Source organism: Pteropus vampyrus, unplaced genomic scaffold (assembly GCF_000151845.1).
Source record: "Pteropus vampyrus isolate Shadow unplaced genomic scaffold, Pvam_2.0 Scaffold46, whole genome shotgun sequence".
NCBI lineage: Eukaryota > Metazoa > Chordata > Mammalia > Chiroptera > Pteropodidae > Pteropus > Pteropus vampyrus.
The window spans coordinates 7302151-7309353 of record NW_011888827.1 but is presented as its reverse complement, the minus strand read 5'-3'; the positions used below and the strand labels follow the sequence as shown (position 1 = coordinate 7309353).

General features: G+C 38.2%; 1 protein-coding gene and 1 pseudogene across 8 annotated transcripts in view; both read left to right on the top strand.

Annotated features, from left to right (window-relative positions):
• VTI1A (vesicle transport through interaction with t-SNAREs 1A) overlaps nt 1-7203 on the top strand; it is a 333273-nt gene that overhangs the window by 121688 nt on the left and 204382 nt on the right. The window lies entirely within an intron of this gene.
• LOC111739073 lies at nt 2742-2860 on the top strand (annotated as a pseudogene).

Here is a 7203-nt window from a genome sequence, read left to right as displayed (position 1 = left end):
AGAGAGACAAAAATACTTTTAATTCTGTAGCATCTTGGAACAAAGTAACCATGAAATATTTGTAATGATAGTTGACAGGGTCTTGAAAACAGATATGTCTGTAAGATTCCAGAATCTTGTTATGGAATAAAGTATCAGCATTTCGTCCCACAAATCATTTAAATAGCATGGGCTGCATTAACTAGGTCCGTTACTGAGGGTGGATCAACTTATGTAGAATATATGATGCCGCTGGGAGTCAGCCCAGCTTTAATAAAGGGCCACACAGAAGAAAACTTCTGCTACAAAATGTCGATTCATATCTCTAACTTGTGTAAATAGTGTTGCAGACAGTACTAGACATGTGTGACTAGGCGAGGTGTGCCACTGTTCTGACTCACTCATGCAGCTCTGGCCATCAGCCCGACGAAACGGGCGTGCCCCTCAGGAGGGTGCCAACTGAATGGAGGCAGTTGTGTGATATTTAAAACATGATTTTGTACTTCTGCTGTGTAGAACAGCTATTACAGCTTGTTACTTTGCACCCGTTTTGACATCTGAACATTCTTAACTGAAAAAGAATGTCATTTTCATGAAAGAACGTGCTGTACAATAAAGTTAGCATTTATAAGTCCTAACAGATGCAATGATTTGATAAAGCTTGAATATTCTCATAGGCAGAAGTTTCTCCTTATTCTGTTTCCTAGAAATTATTCCAAAATTTGCAGAGTAGCCATGGGGAAAGGTATAGGAAGGTTATTTCTGGTATCAAGTTGTACAAAGAAACAATAAAAGTATGGATTTTTTTTTTTTTTTTTTTGGTTGTGTCACAGGCCCTGCTCTGCCTCTTGGTATCATATTGTCAGCAACTGTGGAAAGAATTAGCATATTGACATGCTGCATGTAAACACTCTTCCACAACTGTAATCTAGCACTCAAGCAGAAAAAGTGGTGGGTGTTTTATACAGACAGAAGCAGAAGCAGAGATCAATATTCTCTAGTTTAAAGATTGCACTTACGTCTGATTAAACCATCTGGGTTTCCTCAGCAGCTGAGGTCAAGGATGTGGCCGCAAACCTGTGTGCTCATCAGACTGTTGGAGTCAAGTCCTCTGTTTGTATACAGTGTATAAATGGTAATGCGGATAAACACTGCCCTCTCCAACCACATAATTACGTCAATTGCTGAAAAAACCCAGAAATGTACCAAAATATCACAGGGAAGCTATTTCTAACACGACTTTGCTCTTTATGGCTAAGTGGCAGCCACTGGTTTTTTTTTTTTCCTTCTTCTCCTAAATTATGTGTTCTTGTTTCAAGCATTTAGATGATGCAAAACAGATTTTTGTGGCAACATTCTTTTTCGCAGCCAAAAAAGCATTCAAGGAAGCTCTATACTCCTCCTAAGTTGCTATTTATTCTGGGCCTTTCGTATTATCGGCATAAACTCATTGCGTTTTAAAATGAGAAATCACCTACTTCGGGTTGTTTTTTAGAACTGCTAATAATGGCAATAAAATATCTAATTATGATGGGAAGTGGAAGTTTTTAAATGATTAGTTACAAACGAATAATAATAAATGAACATAATAGATGCAAAAAAATAACAACAGTTCTCTGTTTTCCCACAGTACTCTAAATAAAGCAGATTCTTTCCAACAGAGACGTACTGGTTTTTTATCCGGATAAAATAAAGGATAACTTTGTGATTTCATATGACCTGTCATCTCAAAAACAAGGAATCATTTCATTACGTCTTTTAACATCAACTTCCTTATCACTCTTTGTCCCTTTTTCATCTTCTCCTTTTCGGTTTCCTGCTGCTTTTCTCTGTACCTCTCCTCCTTCTGCGGCCAATCTCCTCAGAAACAATTGCGGTTAGCAGAGTCGGAAGTCACAGCAGTTACTCTCATAGCCACGGTAAAAAAGACCAAAGTAAACAAATTCACAATTTCTCATTTCCAACATCTCCATTTTGCACATCCTATTATTATGGCACTTAGTTTTAGGGTAACCACTGGTGATTTAGTCGTCTAAAAATGGCCAATGGTTTTTAGCAGCAAACATGTTTTATTCTTTCATGGACCTTGAAATTTAAACTCAGAAATTCCACATCCATAAACTTAGCTTGTTCTAGGACCGTCCATTTATACATGTAAGTTCACGTTTTCATTTGTTTGTCTGACTTCTTGGGAATTAGATTCAGGATCTGGGTAGGGTTTCATATGTTTCAGTGGACACCGATGCTATATGTGGACTACATACCCCTTTTAATAGCTATAAGAGTCAATTGTTGCAAGAATGTTTTAGTTAAATAAAATTTGTCAGAAATTATTATTTTTCTGTTTGTGGTGTTTACAAAAGCATATTCAAGGTTCCTGAGCTCTATAAATGTTCTGAGTGAACACTATTTTCCAAAGGTTTATTTAACACATTAATACCTGCCATGTAAAGACCATTGCAATAGTCACTGTGGAAGCTTCAGAAGAGTATAATGTATGTTCTTAAGAGCTTATGGCACAGGAGAAGGAAAGTCAGACAATACCAAATCGAAAGCGGGGCTGGAGACAGGCACAGAGGGTAAATGAGTGTGATTAAGGGAAAGGAACGGGAAAGAATATCAAGGGAAAAGGAGCGAGCTCTAACTGTTGCGTAATGATGAAGAGGAAAAGAGAAAGGCAATACGTTTTGATGAAGGAGAGCATGTGAAGTGGCTACGTGAAATGGAATTCCTGGAAATCTAATTATCAAAAGGTACCTTTGGTCTGCGGCCATGCCACCCTGAACAAGCCCGATCCCGTCTGATCTCAGAAGCTAAGCAGGGTCAGGCCTGGTTAGTACTTGGATGAGAGACCACCTAGGAAGACCAGGTGCTGTAGGCGTAAAAAACAAAAAATAAGAGGTTGTAAGCTGACAAGGTCCTTGCAATCTGTGAGGTCAACCAAGGGTTGCCTCGCCTAAAAAAAAAGTTAAAAAAAAGATACCTTTGCAGAAAACATTGAAAATTGACTGCGATTAAGTTATACTTTTTAGAGCACTGAAGGTAAAGAGTAATTTTCTAGACCTGTTCCCATAATTTGAATGGATTAATTACTAAACATACAAATACAACCACTACAACTCAAAATTAGATTCCAGGTGGTATAACTGGAATAATAAAAATGTATTACGAAAAAGTAGCAGGACTTGTGGAAGGTTATTTTTCCCTCCGTGTGTGAGAAGAAAATGACTTTTGGACCCTTTCTTCTCCCCCTCCCTCCGAATTCCTGAACTGTTTTAAGTGCTTCTGATGCTTTCTTACATTCTTAATGCATTGTTTTAATCAGAAGGATTTTTTTTTTTACCCTTAACTTGTGCTTTGTTGGTTTTAGTAAAATAAGATTTAAAAGCCACATTGAAATGAAATTAAAAACCACTGCTTCTCTGATGTCATGAAAGAAAAATGAGGTGGATTTAGACAGGAAAATTGTGTAAAGAAAACTTCATGGGGCTTTTAAAGGAGCTTGTGCAGTGTCTCCCAACTTGAACTAAGCTGCGATTGTGTGTTCAGCGTCTCTACCTTGAACTTAGTTTTATGAAAAGAAAAAGTAGACAAGTAACAGAGATATACATAGAAATACGAGTGGCCTGCAGCAAAAAGCAATAAATATAGCTTGTTTTTCTAGCTTCTCCAAAATAGTTGTAATTTAGACCATATCATTATGAAGTTGTTTTTTTCCTTTAGAAAGAAAAAGCCTAATTTCTAAAGCCAATCAGTACTAAAAGTAATAAATATAATAAATTTCAGTGTTACTTCAAGATAGAATGTTTGTAGGAAGGACTACTTATGAGTGTTTAAAGTCATTCAGTGAAAGACTGAGAATATTGTAACATTTGAAAATTAGGTTCTTCTATTCATTTCAGAGCTACTATCCATTTTTTTTTTTTTTTTTTTTTGGTAAATGAATGATAATACCCTCTTACAAACTAAGATCACAAAGAAGGATGAGGCTTTGTTTTACTCTTAATGGTTTAAAGGCATTTCCTGAGTCTTTCTTAGAACTGCAGGTAGAGAGTGGTGGGAAGTAGTAATGCATAAAAGGTAAGTTTTATTAGCTTTGCAAGTTCATGTCTCTCACACAGGCTGTCGTTGTGCAGGGCTTTCATGCATTATAACATGTGCTCAACACTTTCTGTTAACTGACAGCATTAACTTCCGTGCACGTCATCACTGTGTCATGAGTTTGTTTAATCACCTTGCTCCTTTATTCCAGGCTTTGTCCAGCTTTCTTACTTCTCCTGACACCTTCACTCACTTACAGAACACAGTTCCTGTCAATGATTGGAGGTTTTTATTTCAGTCAAGGATCAGTGCAGTTTTCTATCACCATTTTTCCTACATATTTCGACCCTTTACATTTCTCATTTTTTATTTTCAAAGTTTTATAGTGAAGGTGCCAATGTCGAAGATCTTTGCTTTTCAGTGAACTATTTTCTTTGCCTTATTGTGTCTGAGAACTGGTTTGTCTTATTAGAACTAAAACCTCTTTCCTCTTAATTGGGGGTGGGGGGAGGGGGAGGAGGGGAAATGAATTACAGTGAATTAACATCTGACATATCTAAAAATAATAGTGATGATAATAGCTAGCATTTGTCAAGCACTCGCTATGTGTAGACACCATTCTAAGTGCTTTACATGTATCAAGTCCTCACCACAACCCTCTGAAGTAGGTAGTATTTATACTAAGGAGGCCACAGAGAGTTTGGTAACTTGCCGAAGGTAGCACCACTAGAAAATGGCAGAATGGGGACTTCAACCAGCAGTCTGACACAGGATCTGAACTCATGACCAGGAAATTATTGCTAAACGCGAAAGTATTAAGTCAGAAGAGAGAAAATTTTATGTTAGAAAAACCTGAATTTATTTCATGAGAATTGCAATGTGCGTTTCCTTAAAAGATGATTTATAGTTTTCTTCCTTTTTATAGATGTAGTGTGTGTAGGGATTGAAGGGCCAAACCTTAATGTTAGGGTGCTATTTATGTGTAGATTTCTAGTTTTCATGACACAATATTTTTGTACTCAGAGTATGAACTCAGTAACTGAACAAAGCTTACTTTTCCACCCAGATGTTTTTACACTAATTTCTATTAGGAATATTTTGAGTACTAGCCATGTTTCCTGATATTTAGCAAGAGATGAAAGTTGGTAGCCACTCAAAGCTTGTATATAGGTGAGTTATTATTAAGAATGTTTTTTTTTTTATTACTTAGAGATGATAACGGAAGTGTATGTTTAGTGAATCAGAGAAAGTTATCAAGAGGAAAGTAGAGTATTGAATATATATAGTCAATATATATTCTTTATATAGAGAGAGAATCTCTATGTATGTATTTGTATGTATGTGAGAGAGATATATAATTTCTTTATTGCATTAGACCAGAGATTGGGAACAAGAACAGAAGATATGGCCAAGATAATAATTAGTGTACAAAAAGATAGCCACCACACAAGAAAGAATTAGCTTCAGCTAAGATATCTCTATTTTAAACTGTAAAGGTAGGGGCTGAGCATGTAAAGCACAGGGATTCATCTTCTTCTTGTGTTCTCGGAATTATGTCCCAAGAGATTTCTTTCTAAAATATTTTTATATTTTTCAGTATATGAAATTTACCTTCTCAGAGCCTTTCCTACCTCTTGCTGGCAAGATAAAACCCCAGCATCTCAGGCTGCTGTTCAAAGCCCTCAAGCTCCTTCCCCCTATCCCTCAGCATCTAAGCCGCAGCCATATCATAGTGACTCCCTTGCAGGTTACTCGGTGTGGTGGACAGAATGGCCCCCAAAGATGTCCATGCCCTAATCTCTGGAACTTGAGAATATTTTGCAATCTATGGCAGAAGGGGCTTTGCAGATGTAATTAAGGTTACAGACCTTAAGCTAGTTTCTCACCCTGGTGGTCCCAATCTAATCACATGAGCATTTTAAGCAAAGAACTTGCTCAGGCAGAAGAGATTCAGCCGAAGGAGAATTGGGACAGAATTGAAGGATATGAAGGACTCAGCTAACCTTGGGTGGTTTAAAGGTAGAGCGGGCAGTGTGATAAGGAACATAGACAGTCTAAGAGGCTGAGACAGGGCTCTGGGGCTCTGGCTGACAGCCAGCAGAAAAATGGGGACCTCAGTCCTCCAACCGCAAGAAACCGAGTTTGGCCAACAACCTCATTGAGTTTCAAGTGGAGTGATTCATCTCCAGAACCTTCAGAAATGAATGGATCCCAGGTGCCCCTTGATTTTGGCCTCGTAACCCAGAGCAGAAGCAACAGCCATGCCCACCTGGACTTCTCACCTTTGGAGCTGTGAGATAATGAATGTGTGTTGGTTTAAGCCATAAGTTTGAGGTAATTTGTTATAGTAGCAAATGCCCTTTCTTTACCCATTCTAACTGTCAACATCTGTTTATCTTCCAAGGCCTGACTCAAATGACATTTCCTCCATGAAGGCTTCCCTAAAAGTCCCAGGCAGAAAAATTACTCCTCCATTTGTCAATGCCATGGAGTGTCTGCCTCTGCAATGGTTTTGTGTTGCATTTAGCTGTTCGCATTCATCTCTCTCTTCCTAAATTATGGCACTTGGAGTCTGTGTGTGCTTTGGTTTATGTCCACACATTATTCGACATAGTACTTTGTACAGAGTCGGTGCCCAGTTCTGTAAATGTTACATTCTGAATGTCCTCAGAGGACCTACAGATGATTGGACATGGTACCCCTATACATTTACTCAATCTGCAAATTATGGGGCTATGTGGGAAAGAAAACCAATGTTGTTCTTAACCCTGTGGGTCTTACAGTTTAGTGGTGGAACAGAAGGTGTTAACCACAGGGGGCTGCCGGTGAACCTAGAGTCAGACCTGTGTTACCTGTAGTAGGAAAGGGATACACAGTTCTCTGATATAGTGCCTTATAGTCAAGTGTTTACCGGATGAAGGAGTACTCGTATGGGACTTGAAAAAAAGGACATAACCATTCAGGTTATTCCACTTAAAGGAGAGCATGCATAGTGATCATTTCAAATAGAAATAGAGATGGGCATCTGATACTAAGAGTGAGGAGAAGCCTTCTTTCTCATCTTCTTAAAGGATGCATGAGGAGTGAAATTAAGCTGCAGTCTGAAGAGTTTCAGTCAGACTAGGAATTTTCAGCCCTGGTTCAACATTAGAATCAGCTGAGGAGCTTTTAAAAATTGCTGTT